We start from the raw sequence: 18,091 nt of genomic DNA on the forward strand, positions 1-18,091 counted from the left end.
AATCTCTATTGCTGGGATGATTTTCAGTCTAATTACTCTGCCAGTCACTATTAGAGGTGTTAATGTGGTAGCTAAAGGTCACTAATTGCTCATGGCTAGGTTTTCCCTAGTTTGAGACGATGCTGTAATGGAAGCGGCTTGTCAGTTACCTCTAGATACTTTTGTATGTCGATTAACAGTCATGAAAAGCTACAATTGATTCTGACTATAGCAGAGCCATCTGGTTATGGCCTTAAGTTCCATTTGAACATTTGTAACTTAAATCATAGCACTGGGAGAGGGGGGTCATGGTGGTTATTTTTGCTAACTTCCATGAGCAGTCTTGATTTACTGAAGCTGAGGAATCCACAAATTAATGGGAAATCACAGTTACATTTCAGTGACATGGAGCATAGGTAATGTCTCCTTCTGACTTCCTTTTGTAGAATGATGTTGTTCCCATTGTCTATGAAGTCTAGGGAAAGTGCAGAATTCCACTTTCAAATTCATTTTTATAAACTATGGCTTATTGTTGTGACTGCACGGCTACTAGTTATAACCTGCTTTCTGTATATAATCACAGTGTTGTCTTTTCTGTTAGAAAGAGAGAGAGAGAAACAATTCCTCATTTATACTTATTACAGAAATATATGCTGATTTCTAGTACTAAGAATAGACTGGGTGGGGGAACTCACTTGGGCTACAAATCAACCCCCACCCCAGTGGTCATAAGGTAATTCTAGGAATAAATTATTTACAAAACAATGTTGTAAACCATCTCGGTGAGCTTTGATGTGGGACAAATTGAATGATGCCTTCACCCCAGTCAAGATATATAAATGTCAAGGAATCATCCCAACGTCGCATACAAGTTATACAATATGAAAGGAAAATATACTATTCAGTAAAACAAGGGTGATGACTCTCAGGCCTAGGGACTGAACCTAGACTTTGTGAAGTCCAAATCTAGCCTTCTGGGTTTCCTCAGATGTTTGAACACACTTTCTCTGACCCCATCATTTGGCAGTTTCTCAGCTCTTCTGAAGTTTTTTTTTTCTCCCCTCCATTCTAAACTATTGGAATGCATTAGGTACCGGCAGCAAAAACCTTAAGCTACAATATCCTGGTAATTTTTTGTATTTTGAACCCATCGTTTCTGGCATTGGCTTTGTCTTCAACCTTGCCTACCACTGGAATGCAGTTCCCCAGAGCTTCTACAAAATTTAATTTGGCCCTCAGAATGAAAGAGGCACCCTTGCAGTAAAGAAACACCTTACACACCTTACACATCGGGAGAGAACTTACAGAAAGCAGATGGGCAGTTTTCCAAAGCTCATAAATATAGGACTGATTCCAAAGCAACTTGAGAATTCATTCATCATCAATGCCTGCTGATATGACACATGCTCACTCAATGGCCACATTATGATTTATTTATTGTCATAGGTGTTAGCTCTTAAGTAAATCTATGAATTGGGAGGAGGGAGAGATTTTGCCTATTGATTATCTAAAAACTTTTAATCATATCAGAATTCTGTATCTTTTCAACCTCCATGCAGATCCAGAATCCTAAAATATTCCAATGCCCTTGTATAGGCTGACCATATGAAAAGGAGGACAGGGCTCCTTATCTTTAACAGTTGTATTGAAAAGGGAATTTCAGCAGGTGTCATTTGTATATATGGAGAACCTGGTGAAATTTCCTCTTCATCATAACAGTTAAAGCTGCAGGTGCCCTGCCCTCTTTTAAATCTGGTCGCTCTAGTATAGCTCCTGCCCTTTAACTGTTGTGATGAAGAGGGAATTTCACCAGGTTTTCCATATATACAAATGACACCTGCTGAAATTCCCTTTTCTGTTCAACTGTTAAAGATACAGGAGCCCTGTCCTCTTTTTCATATGGTCACCCTACCCTTGTATGCATTTGCTCCCTGTTTATTTCTACAGGCCTGGCAGATGTTTGCTCACAAAGGAATGTGCCCCACAAGTCTGCTGCTTCCACTGAAGTGAATGGGAATGCTATTGGAGAGCTTCATGGTGTGACATTATTGCTTTGTCTGAAGAAAAATGCTGGCTCAAGGCAATTCAATACAGTGGACATGTATTTCAATTGATACTTCATCATTATGAAATTTATGTAGGCCCTTCATCATTTAATAGAGTAAACAAGTTCAGAATGCCCCTATTACTTACATTTAAAGCACCATTGTTACTATCCACAATCAAGACTTTGGTAACAGCATTGCACAATTGAAAGTCCAAAGGGACTGATTTAATATTACCCGTTCTAGTGAAAACTGTCAGGATCTGGTATTTCAAGAATAAAATGTGTTCTAGACTGTAATAATCTGCCATTCCGCATGTATAAATGGGCTTCTTTATGTCACATGCAGGAAGAAAAGACATATGCTGCAGAAAATAATGCATGAATTATTATTGCAAGAAAGAGAATTATATTTAATAGTAGACAGAGTCCTTGATTACATTCATTGTAGTTACCGTTTGGAGCACAGCTCTAGTTATAAAAGGACTGGCTTTATTCAAAGAAGAAGCACAAATGTGTAGAACTACAAATTGGCCTTATTTCAGACTGTACATCTATCATTTTCTTACCTGCCTTTTATGAGCACATGACAAACTGGCCATATGAATAGTTTACTGATGAGCCTAGTAACTGCAAAAATCTTCTTTCCTGGGAATATTGTTCAAGACTTGTATGTGCTCACCTTAAAAAGTCCAGCAATGATAGAATTCTTGAAAGGAGAATGTAACCTAGCAAATCTTTTCCAAAATAAGTTTGTCCACTCGAGCTTTTAGTCTCAGTTAAAATTATGGCCCAGATTTGTAAAGCACACAGGCACTCAATCATATATTATTGCTGGAGTCTGGGTGTCAGTTCCACATGATCCAGTGTGTTATTGTACCAGTAGGTTCTGAAAACATGAGCCATGCTTGATGAGGGATAACACTGATGTGTGACGTAACCATGTCATAGAATCATAGAATAGCAGAGTTGGAAGGGGCCTATAAGGCCATCGAGTCCAACCCCCTGCTCATTGCCCCAACCATGTTTAATGAAATTCTGAACATGCATGGCCTGTATTTAGCAGACCAGGCATGCAAAGACGGCTCATGCATAATTTTTAAAAACACGTTATTCCCTTACTTTGATGCAAGTGTCATTGATCACTGAAAAGCTGCATGAACTACAAAGCTGAATGATTTGCAGGTGCCTCTGCAAATGTACTTTAATGTTAAATGCTTGCTCTTGATGAAGCACCTATTGATCGCTGGGAACTACATGACCAAATCAATCGCCCAAGCAGCCTGTTGTTTGGTATCTGCTCTGTTTAGCTTAATCAGTTAACTTGATTGTCTCTTGTAAAAAAAATGTATTATTATTATTGTTTATATGGAAGATTGTCCTCAGGTTTACAATAATGAAAATAGTAAAATAAAACACATAATCAATCAAAAGAAATACCCTTTTAAAAGAGCTATGAACAAGAGCAGTGCATAAATGGCTTCTTGAAATTATGGGCAGAGAAATGTGGGGGGAGAAGGCAATTTCACCAAATTTCATCAGGGGAAAGAGAAATTCTCCAACAGTTTGTGAAAGCAGCACTTATTGGGTCCAGTTGGTGAAGGGACGAGAACAAATTAGACACACAGGCACAACTGGATAATAAATTGGCCACAACTTTATTGACTCACTTGAACAGGCTCGGCGGCAGCAGAGGGCGTGGATCCTGTAACCGGCCAGCCCGCCTGCTGACCGATTCCGCTTCCTGGCCTGCATGCCAGGGGCACTGGTGGTGGATGATAGGGCCAGGGGACACACCACGGCATGGACTGCTAGTGTGAAACCCTTTCTACCACCCCATGGGGCTGGTTCCATTTTAAAATGGCCACTGCCATGTGTCCTATCCCTTTCCAATAGTAGCTCCCAAATGCTGTATCAAGCAGGAGGGGGGATATACCCTTTGTTTAAGCATGGCTGAGCTGGTGAGAAATTAAAAGGGGAAAGGAGCATGTTGCTTCCTGGGCAGGGGAGGGAAAAAGCAGCAAGTTTTTGCTGCCCTAATTAACTTTTGCACCCTCACCCCCTCCTGCTTCCTTTCTTCCCCCAACGAGGATTTCTTTTCCTCCTAGGACCACCTCCATGCCCTGCTCCTTGATCTCCAAACCTCCCAGCAAACAGTTTGCTCCTCTTCCATGGCTTTTCCTCCCAGAAGGTGTGCTCCTTGACTTGATGGTGGCGGAGGCAGCGCTGCTCTTCCCTTCTTGGCTTTCTAAGGTCTTTTGCCTGCTCCTGTTTTGTAGTGTGTGTGTGGGGGGGGGGTTGTTTCTCCTTCTGGAGCCCATTTTCTGGAGCTCTTTTGAGAGCTCAGTTATCTCTTTCCCCCATGGATTTACTCTTGGGAAAGTAAGCAACTGCTGAAGCCAGCAACTGCAATGCTGGAGCCACATGGGAGGACTGCCTGAGATTGAACTGGAGGCAGAACAAAGGAGAGATCTCACTCTGCCGGGTCTGCCACTTTGGCCACACCCATCATTGCACTGATTGGCTCAGCAGTCCCCTCCCAGGAAGGAGATGCTGCTGCTGGGTCTGTGCTGCTGCAGTGGCTGTACTACCACACCACTCTCCACCAGCCTTTCTCCCTTCACTGCTGGCCAGCGCGCCTCACAATTCACTGCTCCCCGTTTAGCGGGGAACTAGGCTTACCGCAGGTAGGGTTCACTATTGGCAGCAGTTGTAGCATAGCTTCTTTCTTTTTTCTGAAGGCTTTTTGTTATTTTGTGCTGCCATTGCAAATGGCAATAGCATCAATTGTGCTGGCAGCTTGGTCTCCATTTTGCATCCCCCACAATGTCCCATACCTAGAGTCATTCTGGGGCACTGTCAGCAGGAGGGAAACTGCCCATTAATGGTGAAGAAACTTTGGAGAAAATTCTGCAAAATGTTTATTATTATTAAGGGGGGAAAGCCTTAGAACTTTTCTGGAAAATATGTCTTATTTGAGATCATTTCTACTTGTCATTCATCTAGGTTCTTCATGGTTCAGTTGCCATTCTTAGCTAGGGTCTTCCAAATATTTAATATCTGAGAACTGATTGTGGATACATTTTGTCTTTAATGCAGGTACTGATAATACTATTCCTTCTTTGAAAGTCCTCTAGAAGGTGTAAAGGGGCAATATTGTGTTCAATTCCAGGGAAGAGGTGGGAGTAGTGGTGTGCCAAAATCTGACTTCCAATTTCCTGAAAGTTTTCTTCCCCCATGGAAGAGGCTTCCATTTTTCTGCCTCACTCTCAGAGCATTTTATAATTAATTTTGAATTCCTTTGGGTGTGTTTTTGAGCTAATTACTCTGAGTGTGGCCAAGACTGCTGTGTGTGTGTTTTCTTTATATGACACATTTCTCCATTGCTCTGCAATCTCCCCCCTCCACTTCTCCAGCCCAGATATCATTGCCAGGTAATTCCTCCTCTTTAATACTAGGGATGCATGAATATGTCCAGTTCAGGATGAGGCTCAGTCCCCTGGTGTAGATTCTGAAACAGACTCAAAGGCTGAAGAAGAATAAGACCAACTGAGACAGGAAGCACAGGAGGAAATTCTATAAGACTGTCCAGGAGTCAAGGAGGAATCTTCCCAGGAGCTTAACAAACAGGGGGGCCTATGCTCAGAGATCGCCTGCTCTCCCCCAGGAGTTCAGTTTTTGTCGAAGGGGGAGGAAGCATTGGAATTGACAGATCCCAGAATCTGGTGTTGAGAAGGGTGGGAGTCAGTCTGCCGATGTTGTCAACTGAAGACCCTCCCTGAAGAAATCTGGTGAAAGTCTGTTGGGCACTGTGAGAAACTGTCCATTTAGTTTATAGGCAACTACCTTGCTTTGTTAGGCCAATTAAGCTCAAAGGATAGCTAGCATTCAGATGCAATGGGATGTCTATTTACTCAATACAGGTTTTGTGGATGGCACAGCACACCTCTTTGTCTCACATATCAGTGGGAGGGCTTGGAATCACAACACAGGGGGCCTGTGCTTCCTGATCAGAAATAAAGCTCTATAGGAAGAATGACGATGTCTTACCCTGGGCTTTAATTAATTTGTGGGAAACTGAGAAGATCACAGGCTGCCAGAGAGATGATTGTACAGTGAAAGGCAGGATGATCACACACACTCCTTGATCAACTGATAAATAATATAAGCACAAGAACCCTGAATCTAAAGCATGAGTCCTCAGGAGCTCCATGCCTATTGGGGGTGGAGTGGTGGGAGCAGGGTCTTTTTTAAAATACCCCCCTACCTTTTGCGATCGAGTGCTCTTGCGCTCTTTTCCGATAAAAAAAAAAAAAATGGCGGGCGCGATGTCCTCTTCCTCCTGGGGCATTGCGCATTGCACACAGGGCAATGATCCCAGAAGTAGGTAAGTCTGGGATTGCCCCCTTTCCAGCCCTCTACACCCATAGGTGTAGACATGCCCCAGGAGTGCTTGGTTGGAATGTGGTGGGGGAGAGCTAAATTTCCAGGAAGCTCTCCATCAAGAGTGACACTCTAGAATAGATGCAGAGCAGGTGGGGGGGGGGAACACGTCCTATGTGATATAATACACATCGGACAATTGCCACATCTAGCTTAGTCAGTATGGTATACTTTGGCAGAGTAAAGATTTGCCATTAAATAACTTTGTGTGTCTACAAAGCAGTTGGCTTTGTTGTTTTGAAGCAATCAGGTTTCTTGAAAGTAGGGCTTTAATGAACTTCTGCTTGGATGCCCTAACTATCTAAGTTTGTACACTGCTGTGATGAATTCTGACCGTACATGCCCAAACTTTTGCTTATTAATCTTATGCAGGTGGCATGCATATATAGAAAGTAGATACATATTGTTTCTCTACCTTCCTGATTTAAATCATGTAAATTCTCCATAACCAATCCAACTTTTACTTTTAATAAATATTACATTTCCTCATAAGTTATAGGTAAATACTAATAACATTCTAAGATGTACTTAACATTATAATAAACAGGCACAGGATATAGACATGGCATGTGCTTCAGCAAGGATGGCAATTGCTACTGAAACTACAGCAGCAGTTATTTTATATGAATACCACCAAGGTCAATTGACCTTGTCCAATACTAAAGGAAAATAAATCTAGTCTAACAAAATGCATACAGTGGAATACATTAACCCACTACTACCTCATTGGAATTTTCTCTCATCTGAAAATGACCTTTTCATTATTTCTCCTCTTCTACATGAAACTTTGTTTTCCATGGAAGACAATGGTTTATTAAATTCTAACACCTTAATATATTCAGCCTTCAGAAGAACATTATTCTGGTAATCTCATCTTCTAGAAGTGATTAAGCAGAAGAAGAAAAGTATATTGGAATGGTAATATAGGCTTAGCTGTCATCACCTTCAGCACCCACGATAGATTAAATCTAAGTCATAGAAAATTAAAACTTTGTGACAGAAACTAAGGCACAAGCTAAACATTACACATGTTTAATGGTAGTCTGACAGCCTGTTTTGATCAACAAAAGATGCATCTGGTAGGTATGATCACAAGCAGAGAAATGATGGTGGTGAGACGCCTAATACTTTCCTCCCCACTCTACTTCTCCAGACCAGTTATCATTGCCAGGTAATTTCCCCTCTTTAATACTAGGGATGCATGAATATGTCCAGTTCAGCTTCTCTTCATTTCTCTTCTTTCCAGTCTTAAATTCTGTTAATCCCGAGCTTTGAGACTTTTTATTTTAAGTTTTCATGAAAAAGTGTGTGCACTTTTGTGAGCATTTCTCCCAATACATGCATTTTTGTATGCAATCTTTCTTTATACATTTTATCAAGCATTTCCCACTAACATATGCACATGTGTGTGCACTTTTCCCCAATATACACATGTTGTACATATATTTTGTTTGGAGAACAAAATTTGGACGAGTGCGAATTTTGAAGGATGAGTTTCTGTTCATGTATTGATTCAAAATGTATTGTGTATTGTGAAATTAGGTAACTTCCTATTAAAATGCAATCTGAAACCATTTATATCCCATCCCTATTTAATACACAGTTTTTAAAATCTGTTGGGCTACCATTAGACATGTTAGACACATTGTGTGTATCGTCTAGTTTGGACCTAGGATTACACAACTTCTACCAACTTCAGTTTGTGGCCCAGCTATGCCCCTATCTGGACAGGGATAATCTGGCTTCAGTTGTCTATACTATGGTAACCTTCAAGTTAGATTACTGCAATGAGCTCTACATGGGGCTGCCTTTGAAGACAGCTCAGAAGCTGCAGCTTGTGCAAAATGCAGTGGCCAGATTGATAACCGGAACCAGAAGGTTTGAACACATAAGACCAACTCTGGCCCACTTGCATTGGCTGCCTGTACGTTTCCGAGCCTGATTCAAGGTGCTGGTTTTAACCTATAAAACATTACATGGCTTGGGACCAGAATACCTGATGGAATGCCTCTTCCGACATGAACCTACCTATACACTATGCTCAACATCTAAGGCCCTCCTCCGGGTGCCTACTCTGAGGGAAGCTCGGAGGATGGCAACATGGGAGAGGGCCTTTTCTGTGGTGGCCCCCCAATTGTGGAAAGATCTCCCCGATGAGGCCTGCCTGGTGCCAACATTATCTTTACAGCGCCAGATTAAGACTTTCCTTTTCTCCCAGGCATTCAACAGCGTATGCTGAGGTTTTTCTAACTGACCCCAAAATAGTTGTTTTAAATGGATATTGTCTGTTCTTAGGCTTTTTATGGTTTTAAATTTTGTATATTTGATTTTAATGTTCACTGTTTTAATCTTTGTAAACCACCCAGAGAGCTTCGGCTATGGGGCGGTATATAAATGTAATAAATAAATAATAAAAATAAAAATCATCACTGTTGGAAGAAGCACAGTACAGCTGTGAAGTCCCTTTACTCACTCACTCTCTTTTAGTAACTTTCAAATATTAAACTTTCCTGCAATAGAATTCCCCCCCTGTGGTAATACCTTTTCCATGTCTATTTGATCATGCACATTGGATTGACTATATTGTAGTGTCTAACAGCTTTTAGCATATTTTGTTTTACATATGATGGGTGAACAACATGCAATCCATTGCCCATGGCAACTTTGGGAGGTGGTTTTTTAAAAATTATTAAACTGTCTCCTTCTAAACAAGTCGGGGGGGGGGAATATACTTCCCAAAGTCAGTAATGCAGATTCCAAGAATGCTCAGGTGTCTTCAGTACAAGATGAAAAACTACTTAAAGTAAACATTGGAGGCTGTATTCCTGGTCAACAAGTAAAGAAGAATTTAAAAATATACTTCCCATTATTTATCTCTTCAGAATCCTGGAACTGCTTAGAATACAGTGGCCACTTACAGGGGCATAATCAAAAATGAGGAAATCTATCACCAAAAAGGATGCTGAATTGCATATGCTAACATATAAGTGTAGACGCCAATTTTAATAAGTACAGAAATAACCACGGAAATCTAAATACACCTCATTGTAGTGTGAAAACTGTGAGCAAGTGAACTCTGTGCCTGCTCAGTCTGGTGTCCAGGTGCTAACTGTTGATTGGAAACTTCATGGCTCTGCCCTCCTTCCTTATGATTCCCTAAACCAGATTCGGGTTGGACAGTCTGTTGTACAGAGGATGGCTTCAAATATAGCCTTGTTCTCTATTAGACCTTCAAAGAGAGGACTGCCCTCTGTAGAGTAGGACACGTGGCCAGCCAAGCTTAGAAATAGCCCTTTAGCTTTAACCTTGGCTGTTTTCCCTCTCTCACACAACTTGGTAAGTATGTGAAAGTGTGGGAAAGAGGCGGGGAGGAAAGAAGCTGGAAGACAGGAGAGATCGTGCCAAGCATTATTCGCCAGGGTGAGATTCAGAGGGAGGGGGCTGAACTCAGTTCAGAACAGCCAGGGAATTTCTGAAACCATTTCCAACATTCTTGTCCATTCTTAGTCCTACTCAGTTGCAAAAACAGTAAACTTTTGCTCAGCAGGTCAGTAAGAGACAGTGCTGCGAAACAAAACTAAAAAACCAAGTTGAATAATGGGCTGAGGAAAAACTCACACGTAGCTTTGGGAGAACAGGGTCTTTTTCTGTTGGCAGAAAGAGAGTGAATAGACAAGGAAATTGTGGAGGTTTGATACTGTGGATCAGGAAAGCCAAAGAAGTGAGGTGTGGAAAAATGAATTCCACATGTGGATTTGAACATCTTTAGTTATATCTGGTTTCTATATTTCCAATTGCTTTTCCATTTTAAACAACAGATAATTTGGCTGTATCTCATAATTGTCTAGTTATACTGATTAGTGTAAGGGATGGCTATAAATAACTAGGTACTTCATGACTGTTGCCAATACATTGATTAAGGGTTTTTTTAGTCAGATGAAGAAAAGAATTTAACATTTTTTCTGAGATACTTATCCACATACACAAATATATAATACCTGCTTGGCCACTTATGTTTCTTCTTCCTAATATACTGTCAATCCTGTAAACCAGAAAGCCCCGGCTATGGGGGCAATATATCAGTGTAATAAATAAATAAATCCACTTGTATTTTATACCCAGAAATACCTTCTTCAGAGCAAAGGAGGTGGAGAGAGGTACCTGGAGTGACTCAGCAGAGGTATCCTCTGCTTATTGAACGCAAAGTTTGTTTTTTAATGGACCCCAGTATTGTTGTTTAAATGGATGCTGCTGTTTTTATACTGTTTTCATGTCTCTGATGGTTTTTAAATTTTGTATGTTTTTTAATGTTTACTGTTTTTAGCTTTTGTGAACCGCCCAGAGAGCTTCAGCTGTGGGGTGGTATATAAATGTAAATAAATAAATAAATAAATAAATTATGTCTATTCACACTCCCCTCAATGGTCAACAAAAACCCCTGGAGATAGCTACTTCACTGGTCTTCAAAAGGGGAAAGAGCCCCAGGATAAAAAGAACAAGCTTACAGAAACAACAGGGCACCAGCCCAACAGAGCTATGTATATTAAGTTGTAAGGGTTCCAGTCGGTGTCTGCTTCAGGCTTGTTTGCCTTTAGCTACTGTAGTCTTTAAATGAGGGTACCTTCATTAGTCCCAGTCAAAGTAGGACTGGTGATGGAGATCATCCCTGGAGTCCAAGGAACTCACCATAGAAGTAGGTAGGTCTGAGATTGGGAGAAAGGCATCCTGCCAGGGTTGCTGGCTCTCAGAGGCTATTTCCAGGTAAGTGGATCTGTTTGCTCCTTGTGGCCCAAGCCTACATTGGGCCTGTTCAGACAACACACTAAGCCATGGTTAGGTCACTAACCCTTTTGCAGAAAACAGTTTGTGAGTGTGTTTAAGACATGGTTATGTAGCCGCCAGGGTTAGTAATGGTTCACACAACATGCTAAACCATGATGTTTAGCTCAAAATGCATGTCATCTGAAGAGGGTCAATACCTGCTTCTGTTCCTTCTCTTCACTTCCTGCCCCCTGCAAAGAGCAAAGATGTTTGTCTTAGATGTACCAGAAGTTTCACCAACCAGTCCTGCCCTCCCTAGACAGTCTTCTTTGCCACCACTATTAGCTACATCTAGTGGGATGAATTCAGGGTCAGAGTGACCAGAGAGAAAATCACTGATCCACCAGATGTCCTTAAGGAGCATCAACTCCTTTCTCAAGGTCATACACATGGTGCAGCCAGGAGTCCAATTACATGATCAAACTATTTCCTAACATGTTGACTTTTCCTCAATAAGATGCCTATCCCCATTTTTTTCACATCAATGCTACCTACTTTATGTGTTCTATGTGCTTCAAAAGATTAAGCCCTAAACACCAAATGATAGAAAATAGGGCCACCTGCTACTACTTGCCTCCTCAGTTCCACATGCAGTGCCATCCTTTTGTGCAATTCTGCTGCCCCAAAAGGCCATTGCCACATGGCAGGGAAAAGAAAGGCCACATGTTCATTTGAAAGCAAAGTGCGCATGGAGCCTTCTTTTGATACAAAATTGCACCTCCCCAGGGCATTGGGACACAATGTTGCATTAATCAGCCCTCATGTGCCTTGTTTTACAGCAAAATTGTAGCTCCCCCCCATCACTAAATTGCCACTGAAATTTGGCAGCAAGTTGGGGGGCAGCACTGTCAGCAGTGGCAGGGGGGTTCAGTCCCCATTGGGCTCTTGGGGGTGGGGTATTGGTCCCCAGACCCTTCAAAGCTTTCCGCAGCTGCCATAGGCTTTTAGAATACAAGCCCAGCTCCTCCATCTAGATGTGGACATTTCATTCCCCAGGGCCCCCTCAGCCCTGCCCTGCCTTACTGGGGATCCAAGTTCTCTGAAGCCATTTACATGTCATGCCTTCATTGGCTACAGATTCCCACCTATAAGAAGGGAACAGAAAGAGGCTGCTGCAAAACCAGTCCATAGCTCCTGCTTAGAGCTTCTTGGCTGCACTCAGAACTATTTCTTTGTTTGCTCTGCTCCCAAAACCCTACTTCCCCCCTTTCTTGTCTGTCCCTTGCCTGTTTGCCTTGTAAATCCTGGCACACCACCCAAATCCTAACTGGCCCCCAACACTATTGAGCTAGCATCACAGGAAGAACCAGCATGGCCTCAAATGAGCTGGTTGTCCTCTGGTAATTACCATTGCTGTGTGAAAAGGATGATGTGTGGCTCTACGGTACCTGAGGCCAATTAGCTCATTGGCTTACAAAACAGGTCCTTCACAATAAAGGCAGCCTTGGGTCATTCCGATAAGCAGCAATAGGAGTAGTGGAGACAAAATTGCAGACAACAAATGAAGTATGACAGCCATCCCGCCTGCAGGGCATGATAAGACAGACTGCCGTGGAAGTTTATTTTATAGATTTATAGAATACTATCCAATGGAGCATATTTAATATGGAATCTTTATAGCTGAGAAGAATTGTTTGAAACACATTCACTCTACTGAAATTCAAATAAATAAAGTATTCCCCCAGCATCTCTGTGTCTGCTTGAACTAGATGATGTATGGCATATAAACAGTTGATGATGAAAGAACAGATTAAACTACTCTGAACTATTATACAAACAAATGTAAGTGTTTGAAAAGACAACGCTATATCACCTTCCAGCCAATAAGCCAATTAGTTCATTGGCTTATAGAGCAGATAAACAATACAAACATGCAAGTAGTGAAAAGATTCAGAGAAGTAGCACGTGGAGTCTAGGGCAGGATCTACACTACTGCTTTAAAATGGTTTACAACAGTTTTGACTAGGGATGTGCTCCGCTCCGATTAGGAGCGTAGAAGCAGTAGCGGATTGGCCTGCTCCGCCTTACCCAGAGGCGGAGTAGGAGCGGACCGCGGACCCCCTAGAAGCAAGGCGAAGAGAAGCGACCATTTTTCGGAGCTCCGAGTTCAGTCGGAGCGCTCCGGTCGCCATCTTGAAAACATTTCGCCATAGGATTGCATTGCGGCAAATAATCGCGCATAACTACGTTGTTTTTGAAGCTATCGTTCTGGAAATTCTTGTGCACAGAGAGTCGTGGATGGGGGTCATTTTGAGACCACTCTCACCTCTCTGCGTGCTGTGGTTCACGTGCAATATTTTTTTAAAAATCGGGTCAACCGCGGGGCTCAAACTGCGTTTCGGCTTTTCGCCCATAGGATTGCATTGAGGGAAAGAATCGGGGATAACTGGGGGGGGGTTTAAGCTATCGTTCTGAAAATTCTTGTGCACAGAGAGTCGTGGATGGGGGTCATTTTGAGACCACTCTCAACTTTCTGCATCGTACGGGTCGCGGGCTAGAAGTTTTTTAAAAATAGGGTCAACCGCGGGGCTCCGTTTCGGCTTTTCGCCCATAGGATTGCATTGAGGGAAAGAATCGGGGATAACTGGGGGGGGTTTAAGCTATCGTTCTGAAAATTCTTGTGCACAGAGAGTCGTGGATGGGGGTCATTTTGAGACCACTCTCAACTTTCTGCGTGCTGTGGTTCACGTGCAATATTTTTTTAAAAATCGGGGTTTGGGTTTTTTTTTTTTATTATTATTATTTTTTTGGAAGCGATGACAGGCACATTCAACTCCCAATCCTGATGAGAATTCATCTCCTCAGAAAGCATCCTCCTCCAATCCCAGCGTTGGAGGGGGGACTAAGGCAGACCCACCCTGAGAACTTTCTGTTTTGTGTCTCTTTGTGGGTTGGCGTTCGTGGAGGGAACACTTACTTAGCTAGTGCTCCTGCTTTGGAGATAGATTAATTTAATATAGGTTTAGTTTGGCGCGTGTGTGTGTTTGTTTGCTTCTTTCTGACTTGTAGCTTAGTTTGCCCTGTGTTTTCCCCTTACTTTGATTTAATATAAACTTTATTTTTGAATTTTGGAGTGTGTGGTTGGGTTGGTTGCCCCCCCCCTTCCCTGTATTAAAGCCTGACTGTTCTGCTTTTGTGAAAGCTTTCTTTTGAAAGCATACACACACTTTTTGTCCCATTTCCCTACATTTATATTCTTAAACATATTTTATTATATTCTTTCACATAGTCCATTAGTATATATTCTCATACATATTATATTAGTATTCATATTTTGTTCTTCTTATAGTAGTGGTTGGTTCTTTTCCCCCCTCCCCTCTCTTAAATCCTGATTGTGTTTCCTTCTATCTTCTATATACCAAATATACCAAAAAAATTGGATTCTCTTTTTCTTCTCTGTGTAACTTCGACGGAGTGGGCTGCTTTTGTCAAGTTCAACAGGCAGCCACAGATTGAGCATTTTGGGGAAAGCATACGCACACCATTTCCCTATTCTTAAACATATTATTATTATATTCTTTGACATAGTCTTAGTAGTCTATTAGTATACATTCTCATACATATTAGTAGTAGTATTCATATTTTGTTCTTCTTATAGTAGTGGTTGTCCCATTTCTTGTCCCATTTCCCTACATTTATTAGTAATATTCTAAAACATATTATTATATTCTTGTAGATATTCTTAGTAGTATATTCTCATACATATTAGTAGTAGTATATTTTATTGTTCTTGTCCCATTTCCCTACATTTAAACATATTATATTCTTCTTATACATATTCTTAGTAGTACCTTATACATAGTATTAGTAGTATTAATATTTTGTTAGTCATCATGAAAAGAGAAAGCAGGCGTGCTGAAAGCAGCAAGGCTCAGTCTGCCAGCAGGGCTTCCTCTCCTCCTGTGAAACTCAAACGGGCAACTCCTTGGCTGACTGCTCCAAAACAGAAGCAGGACAAGCAGCAGGCAGAGCCACTCTCTTCTGCAACTTGTGCCCGGCGTTCTCTTTTTGAGGGTGGGAATGGGAAAAGTGCCCGTTTGCAAGAGGCACGTGGCAGCAGTGCCATTAGAGGAGGAGGAGTATCCCCAACTCCTTCATTCTCCTTTCAGCCCACGAGCCCGATGATGGACCTAGACGAGGTCCTCAGCACAGTGGAGGGGGGGGAGGAGGAGGAGGCGGTGGGCCTCCAGGATGTGGGGGCTGAGGAGGAGCAGCAGCAGGCCGAGGCTCTCTCCCCAGTCTCATCCCACACCCCTGTTTCTGTGGCAACACCAGAGAGCTCAGGCGGGCAATTGGTGGTGTCACCACAGAAACGAAAGACAAGCATCGTGTGGGACCACTTTGAGTTGGGAGCGGATCCCCGCTTTGCTGTCTGTCGCCACTGCAAACTCAGCCTAAGCAGGGGTTCATCGACAGGGCATTATGGAACCAGCAGCATGAAGATGCATCTTCATAGGCAGCACCAGGCGATCTTGCTGGGGAAAGAGGCGGGCAAGGCGACTGGTTCCAGGGGAAAGCCGAAGGCTGCTGCTGGCACTGCCACTCTAAGCTCTCCATCTCCCATCCCCACAAGGGTTAGGCAGGCAACCCTGCAGGACATGGGGTGGGGGAAGTATTGACCCACAAGATGGCGTTTTCCAATGCCCACCCAGGGTGCTACTGTGTTGGGGCATCTGCCGGGACTGACTCCTCCCCAATACTAGATCTATGACATGTCACTCTGCCTGCCCCTCTGCTAGCCTGTCCTCCTCGGTGACCGACTCGCTGGGATGGTTTGCGTTTGCAATGCGTGACTAACTGCAATGCTGGCTTAGAAACCAGCCATCACTTCCTTGTGCCCCCAGAAATGCCCGCAGCCTGCCTGCCTGCCTGCCCGCCTCCCCCGGGGTGCTGCTGTGGTGGGGCATCTGCCAGGACTGACTCCTCGCCTACTCTGCCTGCCTCTCTGCCCGCCTGGTGCCTGGTTTGCTCCCAATCGTCCTCCTCTGTGCCCCTCAAGGCGTAACTGCTGGCTTAGAAAGAAACAACCAGCCATCTTTGCCTCACTTTGCGCCCACTTATGGGTTGGTTTGCTATGCGTTAGTGCTCAAGCCATCCTTGCGGCACTACAATGCATGCTGCCTGCCTGCTTTCCATTGATGGTGCTATATAAATAAATAATAATAATAATAATAATTCTCCCCTTCCCGCCTTGCAGCGATGGTGTATGTGTCTTGCTTTGACTAAGGGGAGAAGTCCTTCCTGCGCTCACTTAGACTTTATCAAATTCAATAATCCCTTTTTCAAATGTGCCAGAAGATTTAGGGTTATCTCGTGGCATGTTGGGATTGCCTTGGAACTGGCCCCATTGAGCTGTCTGCAATTGCAACTTTAAATCCCTGACATACTGGAGTGTTCAAATTTCAAAAGTTCCCCTAACATCAGGGGATGATGGGATTGCCTTGAAACTTGGTGTCCATGGGGACACATGGGTAAGCTGTCATGGGACCAAAGGATAGGTTTCTAACGTGCAAATTGACGTAGTTGTAGAATGGGACTTGATTTGGGGTGAGTTAAAAAGTTTAAGCCGCGCCAAAAATCAGGGGATGATGGGATTTGCTTGCAACTTGGCGTGCATGTGGACACATGGATAAGCTCTCCTGGTGCCGAGTTTGAGGTTTCTAACATGCAAATTGACGGAGCTATCCCAAGGGGTGTGAATGGGGTGCCCGATTTTCATAAATTCCCCAAAAATCAGGGGATGATGGGATTGCCTTGAAACTTGGCGTGCATGTGGACACGTGGATAAGCTATCATGGTGCTGAGTTTGAGGTTTCTAACGTGCAAATTGACGTAGTTGTAGAATGGGACAATTTGGGGTGAGTTAAGCCATGCCAAAAATCAGGGGATGATGGGATTTGCTTGCAACTTGGCGTGCATGTGGACACATGGATAAGCTCTCCTGGTGCCGAGTTTGAGGTTTCTAACATGCAAATTGACGGAGCTATCCCAAGGGGTGTGAATGGGGTGCCCGATTTTCATAAATTCCCCAAAAATCAGGGGATGATGGGATTGCCTTGAAACTTGGCGTGCATGTGGACACGTGGATAAGCTATCATGGTGCTGAGTTTGAGGTTTCTAACGTGCAAATTGACGGAGCTATCTAAAGGGGTGTGAATTAGGGTTATGGGAGGTGCGTTAGAGGGTAGAGCCGCGCCAAAAATCAGGGGATGATGGGATTTGCTTGCAACTTGGCGTGCATGTGGACACATGGATAAGCTGCCCTGGTGCCGAGTTTGAGGTTTGTAACATGCAAATTGACGGAGCTATCCCAAGGGGTGTGAATGGGGTGCCCGATTTTCAAAAATTCGCCAAAAATCAGGGGATGATGGGATTGCCTTGAAACTTGGCGTGTGTGTGTATACGCCCATGAGGTGTCATGGTGCCAAACGTGAGGTTTCTAACTTCAACGGAAAAAAAGTTGTTTACTTTTTTAGCTTTCAATGCAAGCCTATGGGGGGGCAAAAACGGAGCTCCGGATCCGATCCGGAGCTCCGGGCGGAGCGGAGCGGAAGTGGGCGGAGCGGGGGCGGGGCGGAGCGACCCGCTCCGAAAAATGGCGGATCTGCAAGTGAAGCGGAGCGGGGGGTCCGTGCACACCCCTAGTTTTGACAACTATTGGGGTTCATGATGCACTCCATATACAGTTTTCAAAACATTTGCAAAGTGTTTATCCTGCTTGGTGTAGATCCGACCTAGCCACACCTGTTTTTATGGGGTGTTCATAGCCACACCTGTTTTTATGGGGTGAAATACAGTCACGTG

This window comes from Elgaria multicarinata, chromosome 9, assembly GCF_023053635.1.
Source record: "Elgaria multicarinata webbii isolate HBS135686 ecotype San Diego chromosome 9, rElgMul1.1.pri, whole genome shotgun sequence".
NCBI lineage: Eukaryota > Metazoa > Chordata > Lepidosauria > Squamata > Anguidae > Elgaria > Elgaria multicarinata.